Source organism: Triticum urartu, chromosome 3A (genome assembly GCF_056163025.1).
Source record: "Triticum urartu cultivar PI428250 chromosome 3A, HENAU_Tu73, whole genome shotgun sequence".
NCBI lineage: Eukaryota > Viridiplantae > Streptophyta > Magnoliopsida > Poales > Poaceae > Triticum > Triticum urartu.
Genome location: NC_141875.1, coordinates 278,398,391 through 278,414,049, shown reverse-complemented (window position 1 = coordinate 278,414,049; position 15,659 = coordinate 278,398,391). Strand labels below are relative to the sequence as shown.

Below are 15,659 nucleotides of genomic sequence, written 5' to 3'. Positions count from 1 at the left end.
GCAAGATGTCTTGCTTCGATAGCCTTGAGCCGCCATCCGATGCGGTTGTGTTGTAGTCCCTTGTATCAAAGGTTGGTTGTGATCTTGCAGTCTTTGTGTACTGTTTGAGGATATACTTGTTTGGAATTTGTCAGGCTTGATGTAGTCCAGTATGTTCATGATGTGAAGGCAGAACAGGCCTGCATTTTTGTGATGAATGCAGAATACATAGTTTGTGAGCCAGCAATGAGTTTCATAAATTTTGATATGATACTACTAGTCTAGCTATTTAATGATCTTGTTTTTTCGCTCACCTGTGTGTGTCCAGAGCTTGCATTCACACTCGTATATTTCCTTCTCTGGGTCAGCTACAACCTGGAATTCATGCTTTGACCAGGAAAATCTTTCTTCGTCATCATTGCCAGGCTTGTTGTGGTAGTACACAAGGTACTTAGTGGGCTCTGTTGTACACTTTGCGCGAAATAGCGTGGCCTTTCTCATCCTATTCCTCATCTCAGTGTACACGGCTCTCTTGTACTTGATAGACATGTCTTCCTCGTAGCCGTAAGTTGTTTTTGTCACAGGATTGGTCTGCACATGTCAAAAAGTGAGATATTAGTCGAAGCAGAGTCATGGGTTTCATTTTTTTAAATTCAAAGTGCACATGTTGAAGGTAAAACAAAACATGATGGGGGTGTTTTGTACTTGTCATCATACCATGCCGGTCATTGTTTGCTCGTTCTCCTTCTACATCCAAGTTTGTATGCAAGCATTGACCCGCCTAGCAAACTTGTGTAGGTTCTGGGTCCCCTTGACAAACCCTTTCTTTAGCACGTGGTTCATGCTCTCGCTTCGTTGTGTGGAAGTCATTCTAGCACAGAAAATGTTCTTGTAATATCTCCACATCTTCCTATCACTCCAGAGCTGCATCATGATCTGGTCGTTCTCCAGGTTGTAGTTGTGCACGAGTTTAGCCCAGGCATCTTCAAACTCCGTTGGCATCAGCGGCCAGTTTAATATAGCTGTGAACTCCTCTTTGAATGTTTTATACTTTTTGTACAGCAATGCGAGGTATTCCCTGTACTTCTTCATGATGTGCCAATGGCATAGCTTGTGGACGGTGTTTGGAAATGATTGTGGTATAGCTTTCGCCATCGATGGGCATTGGTCTGCATGAATTAAAAAAATGAAACATGATTCTTTTTTTGTATTGATGGTGAACTTATGTTGTACAAGTACTTGAACTACACATGTTGGCAGTATGGTATCTAAGAATGTCACATGTATTTTTTCTTTACAGCAGCGTTGCTGAACTTCTTTGGTATCAGTGCTTGAACTTCACAGTTAGTAGTAGGACAAACTAGTAGTGTCGCAATCAAAATTTTCTTAAAGCATTGTTGTTGAACTTCTGTGGTGGCAGTGCTTGAACTTCACGTAATTAACTATATTTTTCTGAACCTGCTACATATATTTATCTTACAGATTTGTCCTTGAACTTCTATGATTCATGTATTTGAACTTCACATTCATAACTATTTTTTTTCTAAACATGTGACATATAATTTTGCTTTCTTGTACTGCTAGTTGGACTTCTGTGCTTACAGTGGTTGAACTGCATTCTTTTCATTATTTTCAGACAAAACCAATGTACCCAACCAACACAGACCCATATTTACAGAGGCACCGGATTCGGCCGGCCAGGAGCTGGGGAAGGAGGGGAGGTGGCGGATCCGGCGAAGATGGGCGGCGAGGAGGGGAGGAGGTCGGGGATCGAGGGGAGGAGCGGCGAGGAGGGGGTGGGTCGGCTCGGGATCGGGATCGGGGATCAGGTGGATCCTGTCGGGGCGGCTCGGGATCGGGTGGGATGCTGTGTGGTTGGGCCAGCAGTTCAGGGAAGTTCGGGAGGGGTCCATCAGGCCCTATATAGGGGCTGCTGTGATCCAAATAACTATTCTAATCCTGGGATTAGAATAGTGCTGTCCTATATATATATATATATATATATATATATATATATATATATATATATATATATATATATATATACCTACTAATAAACAAGTTATTGCTTCTGGTCGTCCGTCGTGGTTATCTTGCAAAAAAGTTCCTCGGTTTACAGGAAATCAACCCGTAGTCCAATCCAATTTTAAACGAAAATATGAGAAAACGCTTCGTTGTTGCAAAACACCCTTGCGTTAGTTAGAATTCAAGTCGCTCTTTATTTGTGCATCTTACCTAGATGCGCACGCGCCCATTCTGTCATGTGCCGCCGGCAGCCGTCTCCGGCCTCCGCCAGCCCTAGCCCTTGTCGTCCGCCCGACACGGATGCGCTCTTGTCGGCGTCGGAGACGGGTACAACCATGGCTGAGGATGAGAAGGCAGCCGCTGTTCCTCGCGCGGGAGGATTGAGGATGCCTCGCCGGGAGGACAGCGGCTCCCTGGAGAAACCGAGAGAGAGAAGCAAGGATGAACCGAGAGAGAGATTCCTAGTCCGACCCGAGGCGGCTGCTGGCGCGGGAGGATGGCAGCTCCCTGCAGAAACCGAGAGAGAAGGGAGGAAGATGTGTGAGCAGAGGAAGCAGCGGGGGATGAGCGGTGCGGGATCAGCCAAACGGGAAGGGGGGCATGCATGGCGCAGGTGGCCGCGGCTGGAGGAGGCACTGGCCTCCTCGCGGTCAACGCGAGCCGTGAGCAGAGGAAGAAGTAAGGATGATTGGCGCAGGTGACCGCGGCTAGACGAGGTGCTGGCCTCCTCGCGGTCAACGCGCGCCGTGAGCAGAGGAAGAAGTGAGGATGACCGGTGCGGGATCGGTCGGACTTGGGGGCCATGGCGCACAAGTGGTGGAGGTTGTGGGCATCCGAATCGGATTGATGGCAAGGCTTCTGGCCGGATCTGGGGCGGCTGCTGGTCGAAGGCGAGGCCGCTAGCCGATCCGGAGAAGTGGCCGGGCGGGCGGCCAGATCAGGCGACGACAGAGGAGCTCCAATGCGCCATCCATGGCGTTCTCTGGTTCATCACCGACAAGGGGGGTGGGGAGGTTGCTGCCTGGCTTTGGCCAGCCACCACGGCCGTGCACTCGAGTGGCGGGGTGACGCCAAGCCGTTTCTGGGCACTCTGGTTAGAGAAGGGAGAGCAGAGCGTCGGGTAGAATGGAGAAGAGAAGGAGTAATGTGCAGTGGGTGTTGCTAGATGCTGTGTGGATAAGGGGCACGTGGTGGACAATGGGTGTTGTGCTAGATGTTGTGCTGGACTGACCGAAGCTGCTAGATCATGCATGGATCTCCATTCATTTTCAGGATGAGCACCTACTTGTTGTTGTTTGTTTGTTTGTTTAATATATATTCATGCCAACCACATTATCTGATTTACATCCTCCGTTTTTAAATATAAGTCTTTTTTATATATTCTAATATGGATTAAATACGGAGTGAAATAAGTGAATTTACACTCTAAAATACGTCTATATTCATCTGTATGTAGTCCAAATTCAAATCTCTAAAAAGACTTATATTTAGAAACAGACGGAGTAATAATTAAAAGTGAGTGAAATATTGAAAATAATTCTTAAGGGAGAAGATATTTAGCGCTCATGGGTATTTGCTGAACATCAAGATATTCCTTAACTCTAGGTGTCATCGATGTCTTGGTGAGATTGGGAGAAGAGAGGGAGGGATGAAGAGTAGAGAGAGTGCGATAACGGTGCATCTTGCCCGTATCCTGTTTCGCCCGCACGTCAGCTGGAAGGGGGGAGCACTCCCTTCTGTTGTGTCATCTATCCCGTGGCTCTTTGTACCCTAATCCCGATCCCCGTCGAGGCCCATTGATAATGTCTAGGGAAGTGGACATGTTAGCGACTACTGGCGGCAACGTTTCAATAAAAGAGCACCAACCATCATAAACTCTTTACTTTTTGGCCCTCATATTTTTGGAGTGGGAATGTATAAATATTAATGTTAATAGGGATTGGGAGATTGCAAATAATGCACAATTACTTACGCGTTGAAGGATTGATAAATGCTTAGATTTATGTAATTACTTTAACGCAGGGTTGTTGAATATCAACAACTTATTACACGCAATCCAATTTCTTTAGAGCGAGTCGAATGAGTGGGTTTTATTAGCAGAAGAGGAGAAGATGAATACAACGGGATCTTCATAAAGTCGATCCTTATGAGTCTTGCAATTGAAAATCATATTATTCGCATTGACAGGTAAACCCTCGAATACCACGAACTCTCGGATTTATTTTATACCCATTGCAATGCACGGGCCTTTTTGCTAGGTTGAACTTCCGGCAGTAGTATGTTGATCACGGCATGAGAATAATATTCTGATCACAACCTAACCTGCCCCGATAGTAGTATGTTGAATTTCCGTAGTGCTAGGTTGAACTTCTGCGAACAATGCCCAAATCAGGCTTGCGATATACTTTTGGAAAGCTATGGACACGAGTATCATGACCCAAGTTAAATTTTTGGCAAAATGTGAGCGGTTTAAGAGCAGTTTTGAAAACTGTTTTTTCTTTATAAAAAAAACGTGAATCGTATTTTTGATTGCATTTCTAAACTGTTTATCGAAATGAGGCAAATAATATGGCGTTGGAAAGCTGTTGCAAAACCGCTCCTTCCACATGTTGAATGTTTTCTCTAATTCCCTATGGTTAAAGAGTAAATTGGAAAATCATAAAATTTTGCAAACCGAACAGCCGAGTTCGTATTTTCGATGTCATTTCTAAACGGCTAATCCAATTGAGGCAAATGATATGGCATTGGAAATCTTATGAAAATGCGCTACTTTCTCATGTTGAAAGTTTTTCCTAATTTTGAACGGTTTAAAAGAAATTTAGAAAACGATACAAGTTCCACAAAGTTCGTATTTTCGAGCTAATGTTTTAACCTAACGTCCGAATGTAGCAAATGATATGGCATTGGAAAGATTGAGGAAATGCGAAACTTTTTGGTATATATTGTTTCTCCCAATTCCATACTGTTTTAAGTCAATTTTCTAAATGGCTAAAAACATATTTTCGTCGTAATTTCTACAAACTTTATCGGAATGGGGCAAATAATATACCGTTGAAAAGCTACGGAAAATGCAAAACTTTTTCATATTGATGGTTTTCTCTGATTCCTAGTCGTTTTCAAGTTATCTCAAAAACGGCGGGATCATTCGCTAAACAGATTCTTCGAAAATGCACCGCGTGAAGAACTTGAACTTCTCAGCATGTCTACTTGAACTTCACTCTATTTTTCATGTGCTTTTTTTGCCCGTAGCTCTTCATCCACTCACTGGAATTGAGCAAGTGATATACTGGTGGAAAGCTGCTGTAAACACGCAACTTTCCAGTGTTGATCATTTTTTCATCCTCACGACGATTTTAAAAGTTTTTCATCTGAAATCCCTTCACTGTAGTAGTTGAACTTCCTGCTGTTTTCACCTTGAATTTCTGTGACGTATTTTTGTTTGTAATTTTCTCATCCATTCGCCAGTGTTACACAAGTGATATTTCTTTTGTACAAACCTCTGTCACAATGATTTTTTTAATTTTCTCCGACGGAGGACTTGAACTTATAAGAACAAAAAATTTAGCTTTTGCTTTTTTATTCTTTTTAATACAAAATGCACACTGTGTAGTACGTGAACTTCTGACAGTTATCAATCTGAACTTCTCTCGGTTACGTGAAAATATCTGAGTTTTTTTTATGAATTTTTAATCTGATTTTCTTAATCCTTTTTTATGAATTCTGAAGCGCTCTATTTTTAAAAGTTGAACTTTTTGTTATTTTATTTTTGAACTTCTTGTTTCCATTCTTTAATAACGAGGAAAATCTGAGTTTTCTATAATCATCGAACTTCTCCATATTTTTAATATGGACTTCCTGGTTTTATTTCTTAATCATTTTTATGAAATTTTAAAGCGCTCTATTTTTAAAAGTTGAACTTCTTGTTATTTAATTTTTGAACTTCTTTTTTCCATTCTTTAATAACGAGGAAAATCTAAGTTTTCTATAATCATCAAACTTCTCCATCTTTTTAATATGGGCTTCCTGGTTTTATTTCCTAATCTTTAAAAAAATTTGAAGCACTCTATTTTTAAAAGTTAAACTTCTTGTTATTTAATTTTTGAACTTCTTGTTTCCATTTCTTTTATAACGAGGAAAATATGAGTTTTCTATAATCTTCAAAGTTCTCCATCTTTTTAATATGGACTTCCTGATTTTATTTTCTTAATATTTTTTATGAAATTTTCAAGCGCTCTATTATTTAAAAGTTGAACTTCTTGTTATTTAATTTTTGAATTTCTTATTATTTAGTTTTTGAATTTCTTGTTTCCATTCTTTAATAATGAGGAAAATCTGAGTTTCAAAATGCACACCGTGTAGTACGCTCTGCTATTTAAACATGAACTTTTTTATTTTATTTTTATGAAATGGTGATAGGTTGTTTTTATTTCTTTAATAAACTTCAGACTTACCTATTTTAAAATTTGAACTTCATAGTTTTTTTGTGTGTTCTCCTATTTTTTTATGGATACCCAATGTGTGTGTTTTGCCATAAGCGAACATTTTGAACTATCAGAGACAGATAATATGAACTTCCGATCAACATTTTTTTGTCTTCAAGAAATGCTCTCTTTTTTGCTTTTTAATTTTGAACTTCTATGTGCTATTTTTTTGGTAACAATTCATGATGGAAAGCACCAACATAATTTGTGTGTGAGAGAAACTAGTTGGGGAAACCAACCAACCCATGATACCTTTTTTATTGTAAGGAGCAGAAAATACCTTTTTATCATGTCTTTCCAATTTGAACCTCACTAAAAAAATATTGTATTCAATGTATTTTTTAGTGTATCCATATTGGTTGAACTCGCTGCTTTCTCAAAATTGAACTTCCTATTTTTTTACTCCATGAACACAAAAAACTAACACTACAAAACTAATATGGAAAAACATGACAAAAAGTAGTTTTTTTAATTCAGTGTAACCTGCGCGCATACGCACACGCACAACACATCCACAATTTCTTTTTTGGCTGACATGAAATGCGAACCGTTTTTAGTCTCACGGGCATATGGCCAACACACATGGCCAACTTTTTTGTGTTTTTGCAGCAAACAGAAAACATGTGCTCCGAAAACTCTCTCACGTTTAGACTTTCAATTATCACCATGCATTTTTAGCCACGTGTGGCTGTGTTGTCGCTGCCACTATTACTCGACCTGCGATGACAATTTTAGTCGACCTTCCATGGATGCTCTATAGCCACGCGATGGTGATCAACAGTAGCATCAGCGGCAATAGGACTCACTGGTCGACAAGCTCGCCGGAATTGTGCTTGGCAGATGGAAGAGGGAACGAGAGGAAGGAGGCCATTGTCTACGCGCTTTGCTCGGGGATGAAGGAGCTCGTCGGAGTAACATCACTCCCACGCATGAGCATCTGTCGGATCTGGCGGGTTGCGGCTGTTGGAGGTGGCTGGAGACTGGCTATGCTCGAGGAAGGAGTTGTCAGAGCAGCACCACCTCCCCGCATGAGCTAGCGGTGGACTGCAGCGAAGCTAGCAGCGGACTACAGCGGCAGCTAGCAGCGGACCGCAGAGGCAACGGTAGCTAGCAGCAGACGATGGCAGCCATACCATGCACCTGCAGCAAAAATATAGAAGTTCAGAGGCTGTTCTATTCCCTGTCAGTAGTAGCAAAAATTCACAAACCAAACAGACAATAAGAAAGGAATGCCTCATCGAGAAAAAATAAGCTAACTTCTAGCACCGCATCTCATGGCTGAGGTCGTCGCAATCCCAGGGTTGCTTGTAGCGGCGGCGGATGGGGCGGCTCGTTTGGGGGATGCCACGAAGAAAAAGTAATGATGTTAGCAAAGAAAGATTGGATAAATTAAGGTATGTCATTTAGGAACATGAATGAAAGTTTGCTTTTGCATAATTGCTCTAACAAAATCAATTTCATCATTTCTGGTACCTAATTTTTGTAATGCAGGTTGAGTTTTTAGTAACCATCCAAGAAACAAAGTAGTACCTCAATTCTCTATAGCTCAAGTTCCACAAATCACCAGTCTCCTATATTTCCAGTGCAAGTGCACATTTTTCGATGGAGCCATCAAAAACTCATTTTTTAACCTGAAAGTGGAGAGGGAAACAAGACAGACGGTTGTATATGAAGTCCAAACATAACTGGACCACTACAGGCTAGTGACCAAGCATATGGCCATGAAGAATTAAAGTTGATCAAACAACCACATGCTCTACCTTGCTATGTTTTCACTCCTTTGATAGAAAGTAAGCAACAGTTCAAGATGAATACAGTGAAGCTTCATTCACATATATACATGAACAAAGTGGGATTCAGAGGAGACGGAAAAGCACCAGAGGCAGTGGCGCTGCACTCCAGTCCTCGGCAGAGTCAGAGAAGAGGGACGTCATGGGAGTTTAATGGCATTGGGTTGTGACGTTGAACGACCTTGGGTTGCCGTGTTGAACGGCCTTGACACTGCAGTTGGGGAGGCGCGCGAGCCATCCAGTAGGCTCCCTACCACGACCAAGCAGGGAGACCGCACCACCACCCAGGAGCAGCAGCAGGTGACGACGAGTGGTTTGCCAGCAACTCGCGGGAGGGAGGGCGTCACCATGTTGGAAGCAGAGGAGGCTGTGTCCGCCGTGGATCCAGTGGGAATGAGGCCGCCGCTGTGGATCCAGGGGACGGGGAGGCCGCCGCCGCCGCCGCCCTGTGGAAGCTGGCGGATGGAGGCCGGCGGCGCGCTGGATTGGAGGGAGCCGGGGGACGAATCGTGGGGAGGAATGAGAGGGTGCTGGTACTGGCGGCGGCGCACGAGGTTCTTGGTGGGCGGCAGCGCGCAGGATTCCAGTCGGCGGCGTGCAGGTGGTCCCCGGTGACGGGTGGCTCCGGGATCTTCGATGGGTAGGTGGGTCGGGGTAGAGTGGGAGGTGAGGGACGGACGATAGGTGGGTCGGGGCTGGGGATCGAGTTCCTGTTCGTGGGCTTTTTGTTTTTAGAATCTCAGGAACACCTCTGCGGCTCCTATATAGGGCCATCGTGATCCAAATAACTATTCTAATCTTAAGATTAAAATAGTGCTACTTTCTCTTTCTATATATATATATATATATAAGATCGCGCTATTTGTCATCCTGGATGAGGAATTCTTATTCCTCACCCCAGCCTATCCCACGTCCAGAATTTTGAAACGTAAGAAACAAAAACACTTGAGGTAAGATTACTATAGGGAGGAAGGAAACCATTCGTTAGCCGCATAAAAGGGAGAGAGGTAGTCTTACATTATGCATGCCACTAAGTTACGTCCTATGAGAAACTATCCTTCAAAAAAAAGTTATGGCGCTTACTAAGTCTGCGCACCCGAACCACTGCCGTCAGACACAATAGGCTCGCACGGTAACTTTACCTCAGCATCAAACTACCATGGCGCTTACCTCAGCATCTATGTGCACGAGCTGCATCACACGATACTCGGTTCCTTAAAAGATCTTTTCTGCTCCTAGAGAAACAACAGATAGTGATGCATTCAATTTTTTCTCTCCTTTTCACTCTATATTTTTATCTAGATTTGATGTGATGGAATTTCACAAAAAAAGATGATGTAATGGAAATCTCAGTTGGAATCTTTTTGGTGGTACAATTTCTAGAATTTTTTCCTCAATTATACACTATATTTTTATTTGAATGACATTCCTAAGAGAACCTTATTCTTATCATATAAACACAACATCACCTTTTAGTCTAGGGAGTGGTGTTATATTGAAGGGCCTGAGGCTGAACTTTATTTAAACATTGAAGAATTTACATGTCAGCTCTAAGAAAACAGAGCTAGAATTTACAGGGTCAGCTCTCAAGAAAAACAGAACTATAACTCTATACATGGCCTCAGATAGCACACTGATTACATGACCCTCCAGGGAGAACCCTTTGTTTCTTAAGAAAAGCAGAATGCCCCATGCTGAATTATGCTCGCTGGCATGTACCAATTGCTATAGTAGTGTAGATGGTAGAAAATGAGCATATAGTTCATTTCTTCTTAATTTTTTTTCCAGACCAACACTTCAATTTTGTTGCAGAAGAACAGTTTGATCTAAAACACAAAGCATGCCTAGGAGCTCACTGAATAGGGGGTGCTGTATCTAGATGAGGTGGCAACAACTGGAAATAAAATGGACCGTGTGGTACAATAGAAATTAGTGAATCTTTACTGTCATAATAAAGGAGCTACATAATTCTCATATATAGGTCAGAATGTTACAGAAATAAGATACTCCCTCCATCCCACAATATAAGAGCGTTTTTGACACTAATAGTAGATTTAAAGGAAATGTAAGACATTTGACTGAACCAAACACAGATCTTCTCCCATGAGATGGATTGATAAATTGCTTAAATTAGAATTTAAGAGGGTTGAATCAAAAATACTGGAAGAACTGATGATAGAGAGACTAATCCCATAAAGCCTATATGCACACGAAAAGAAGTATGCTGTCTCAAAATTATCTACATCCAGACCATGGTTATCAACAAATTGTAGTAGTCCAGACTGCAATATAGCAATTCAATCTGCATACCCTCCAAGAACTAATTACATGTACTACTTGCCAGAATAGAGCTCTGTAGGATTAGGAATCAAGGTTCTGGAGATGGACATCTGGTCAAAGCCTGACTGATTTGCTCTGTGCCTTTGAGAGCTGTTGAACAACAACATCGGATGGAAGAGTAGCCTATATGCACACGGAAAGAAGTATGCTGTCTCAAAATTATCTACATCCAGACCATGGTTATCAACAAATTGTAGTAGTCCAGACTGCAATATAGCAATTCAATCTGCATACCCTCCAAGAACTAATTACATGTACTACTTGCCAGAATAGAGCTCTGTAGGATTAGGAATCAAGGTTCTGGAGATGGACATCTGGTCAAAGCCTGACTGATTTGCTCTGTGCCTTTGAGAGCTGTTGAACAACAACATCGGATGGAAGAGTAGCCTATATGCACACGGAAAGAAGTATGCTGTCTCAAAATTATCTACATCCAGACCATGGTTATCAACAAATTGTAGTAGTCCAGACTGCAATATAGCAATTCAATCTGCATACCCTCCAAGAACTAATTACATGTACTACTTGCCAGAATAGAGCTCTGTAGGATTAGGAATCAAGGTTCTGGAGATGGACATCTGGTCAAAGCCTGACTGATTTGCTCTGTGCCTTTGAGAGCTGTTGAACAACAACATCGGATGGAAGAGTAGCCTATATGCACACGGAAAGAAGTATGCTGTCTCAAAATTATCTACATCCAGACCATGGTTATCAACAAATTGTAGTAGTCCAGACTGCAATATAGCAATTCAATCTGCATACCCTCCAAGAACTAATTACATGTACTACTTGCCAGAATAGAGCTCTGTAGGATTAGGAATCAAGGTTCTGGAGATGGACATCTGGTTAAAGCCTGACTGATTTGCTCTGTGCCTTTGAGAGCTGTTGAACAACAACATCGGATGGAAGAGTAGCCTATATGCACACGGAAAGAAGTATGCTGTCTCAAAATTATCTACATCCAGACCATGGTTATCAACAAATTGTAGTAGTCCAGACTGCAATATAGCAATTCAATCTGCATACCCTCCAAGAACTAATTACATGTACTACTTGCCAGAATAGAGCTCTGTAGGATTAGGAATCAAGGTTCTGGAGATGGACATCTGGTCAAAGCCCGACTGATTTGCTCTGTGCCTTTGAGAGCTGTTGAACAACATCGGATGGAAGAGTAGCCTCCGGAAGTCACACGTTCCAACTCAAATAGGAACAAAACATTATTCCTGGGATAAGCTCGCAGAAAGAATTTGGAAGCAAAATCATATTTCCTTTACTCGCTAATTTTGGTCTACACAAGAGAACAATTAAACCAATATACTGTATTTTTTCTGTTTTTCTTTACCAGGCCTTCATTGGCATGTCTACATGAACCAACAAGAAGCACATCTGAAAACGGGCTGCTAGTGCTTGTTTGCTAAAGAAATGTTAAGCATGATTGAGGAACAAAATCACCTTTTTCATTGCTATAAACCTGAATTTTAGAGCGTGGAATAGTTGCCCACTCCGCCATGCCCCACTGCGGTCGGCGAGTCACCTCCTCTCCGCCTGCCCGTTGGTGGTTGATTTTGGGGCCATGTTGGGGTTCCAGCCACCTTCCGTGGCCTCTGTTCACAATCTGCCAGATGTCGCTCACCTTGCCATCGATATTCTTCCTGCTCTGTTGCTGTTGCATTTGGAGGCATCGAAACAACGTCGTGTTCCTAAGAAAATGGAGAGTATTCCTAAGAAAATCGAATTACAGATAGGAAAAGGAAGATTGCTACAAAGCTTCACAAAAGGAAGACTAAGAAGAATCAACCATATGAAGGTAAGTTATATCTTTTGTGTTCCATGGCAGAGTTTGACATTTTCAGACCAACTTCAATTCAGAATGGAAAGGCCATGACACCCACCAAAGCCATCCATGTGCTGCCCAAATAGACAAATAATTATGAAGCAACATTTTGGAACTATTGACTCAATTATAGCTATCGGCATACTGCTGGGGTGAAAAATGGAAATGATCAATAGCCGACTGGATAAGCTATCAGCGTACTGCCGGGATGAAAAATGGAGATGATCAATAGCAGACTGGATAAGTAATGTATGCAAAGGCATGCATATAACCATGTAGATGAATCAATATTAAACGGGACGAAAAAGAAAAGCATGTCAATGGCACTATGCCAGTGTTACAAATGTATTAAGTCACAGAGTAGAAATTGATCATACTTGAATGGACATCTTTGCAAGATAGGAAAATGGAATGAAGATGAACAAAATCAATTCCTTACAGTATACATGAATCTAATGTAAAGATGATATGTCGATCTTCCATATAAAATCCATGGTTACGGTTTCTTTCAATAAATGTGCCAACTTAGATGGTAAATCTGCAAGCTTCGACGGAATGTAGAAACTTGGCAGATATGATTTTGTTTCAATGACAAAAGGCTGATGTATGTGTTAAATTTTCATAGCAACTAGCCGCATGATAAGAAAGAAGAAGAAATAATCATTATCTCATGATAGATCAGAAATTATGCCTTGGAGACATGCAGAAGAAGAGCGAAGCTATTTTTTTAATTTGTGCATGATAATTTGCATAGCTATTCATCCTACATGCCAACGCTGTATTGAAGTGAAGGAGCATCATTAGAATATGAAACTTGGGCGACAAATCAAGCAAACACTTCTAACTGGACCTGAAAAATGTGTACCTCACAAGCATGCTGAATGTATCCCTGAATAAAATAGAAAGTATTCATCTGACTAGTAAGCCCATAACATCGATTTGTTGGCAGGATTTCCTTACATATCAAAATTTGATGTTGGGACATGAATTTCTGAAACAAACAGCTGCAAATGCTAGGTTTGGCAACCACAAAATCCCGAATGGAAAACAGTAACAAAACCTGAACCAAAAAAAGCCTAGCTGGACTCAGGATTTAGCTCGCCACTGTACCCCGACGTTGAAGCCCACTGGTGTGCTCCGCGCACCATATAACCACCCGCAGTAGTGCCAAGGCCGGCCGGCGCTTGCTGATGCCACCTGTTGAGCCGGCCGCAGGCACCCAAAGCTTCAAAACCTTTGGGTAAAAGGAAAACAGTCTTAGAAATTGTCCTAGAAAGGAACGGCTTAAAGATTCACGTACACCTAAAGCATGTACTTGTATGAGCACACAACTTGTAAACACTCCTTAATCTGAATCGCGTTATTCATTTTCTGTCGATGGCTTAATAAACTCCAAAATACAACAATGTTTGCTAACAAGAAAATTTGTTTGCTTTATACTGAATCCCAGATTTGTTGGAATTGCCGAAGGAACTAGTTGTGAATTCCAATTAGGTAACTGCATAGTCCAGCTAGCTACGCTTCATTGTAGTATCTCCAAATCAAGCTAATTTCCTAGCGCACATGACCATCTCCTGAAGTGACTGATGCAACCAACTTTGATATAATAAACTCAATAGCAGTCGAACTCCAATCCTAACCAATTAGAACAATAATTTTCCCGCCTGCGCACCATTGCCTTGTCTCCAAGTCCCTTGCATACATCTTCTTCTGCTCCTAGATTTCTTGGCAGAATTTCAATTATTGGTTTGCCTAATAAATTCAAAAAACATAAAGCTAGCATCACCAATACAAATCATATCTTAAGAATAGCATACAACAAAAATCCTCGTAAGGTGAATATTCTTATAGTGAAGAAATATTGCTCGTATGTATGTGAAAATTTCGATTAACACAAATTTACAGAGAATTAGCATTGTCAGCTAGGTACAGGCTGATTCTTTATGTACATAACCACTAACATTCCATTAAGTCAGAACCATCATTTTTTTACTTCAGGATTAAAATTCGTGAAATTTAGACAAAAGAAAAATCAGAGAGAGGTCCACATGTCCCGTGAAAACAAAAGTTGACCTCAGCTAGATCGAAGTCTGATACTCTGCTGTTGTTCCTTTTTCTCCGCAGCCTTAAGCTCCTCCTCTTCTTCTATGTCATCGACACGCCCTTCATCTCCTCCGCTATGATATCCACCTCCTCCCTGAATTGATCCCACCACCAGGAGCTCTTCTCCAGAATTACCTCCATCACCCGAGCTTCTCATTTTCCTTTCCTTTCTTGGTCTTCTTCCTCTTTCCCCACACTGCTCCCAAAAACCAATAACCCTAACCCCAGAAATTCAGAAGTTTATGGAGGAGGATAGGGGAAGAATAGGAGGAGGCTGGTCTTACTGGCGATAATACCGTCGACACTGGAGAGGGACGCCGGAGAACGCCGTTGTCCTACCGAGCTCGCCCGGATCTTGCACCGCCCATAGCGCCTCAGTTGCTACCGCATGAGAGAGGAAAGGGAGCTACTCCACGCGCGAGAGAGGTAGTCCTCGCCGCCGGGTCGTCCGTGCGGTGCCGTCGCTGCCGCTGCCTCTGCCGCAATGACGAGATGTGAAGCACCGGAGCCGGAGGGAGAGAGGAACGGACCGGGAGAGTGGGCTAGTTTTTTTTCCCTTTGACATCTGGGGGGTGGGCGACCAGCTAACGTTTGTGTTGAAGTAAAATTACATTGGCTACCTAGACACACCCGGCCACCCCCACTCCTCCATCTCCCTCGCACCCACCCACCCACCTTCGTCTCCCCACACTGTCATGATTCCTCCCACCAAACCCTACCTGCCTACTCCGGCGCATCCCACTGCCACGATTCTCGTCCCCCCGATCCACCTTGTGCCCTGCCATGCCGCGTCGTCCCACACCACCCGGCTTCTTCCTCCGCCGGCACCGTCCCACCAGCATCCGGTTTCTTCCACCGCCGACGCCCTGCACTAGTCGTCCCCCTCCCCACCTTCTTCCACCTCAAGGCGACGGATCCGGGCCGGCAAAACATACCCCTACGCGTGCTAAGGGCTGGATCTCGACTGGGCGGTGGATGTACATGGCGCGGCGACGCGGGGTCGTGCTCCTCCTGGAAATCAGCACGGCCGGTGGCGCCGGCCAAACCTCGCCTAACCCCGGATCCACACCGCCCCCGCGGGAATCAGATGGAAGGAGGCCAGGTTGA

The 15,659-nt window shown here is 42.9% G+C and overlaps 1 long non-coding RNA gene across 16 annotated transcripts; it reads right to left on the bottom strand.

Annotated features, from left to right (window-relative positions):
* Positions 1-7,021: 7,021 nt before the first annotated feature.
* Positions 7,022-15,166, bottom strand: LOC125543934 (uncharacterized). Of its 16 annotated transcripts, XR_007299091.2 has the most exons (7): positions 14,837-15,164; positions 14,523-14,770; positions 14,122-14,201; positions 13,560-13,683; positions 12,414-12,523; positions 7,743-12,315; positions 7,022-7,625 (listed from the first exon to the last, which is right to left on the bottom strand). It is a non-coding gene; the product is annotated as an uncharacterized LOC125543934 (long non-coding RNA). The 16 variants fall into 16 exon arrangements; XR_007299092.2 differs by having other exon boundaries at positions 7,743-12,523; positions 14,090-14,201; positions 14,837-15,165; XR_007299089.2 differs by lacking the exon at positions 12,414-12,523 and having other exon boundaries at positions 14,090-14,201.
* Between the last annotated feature and the right edge of the window lie 493 nt (positions 15,167-15,659).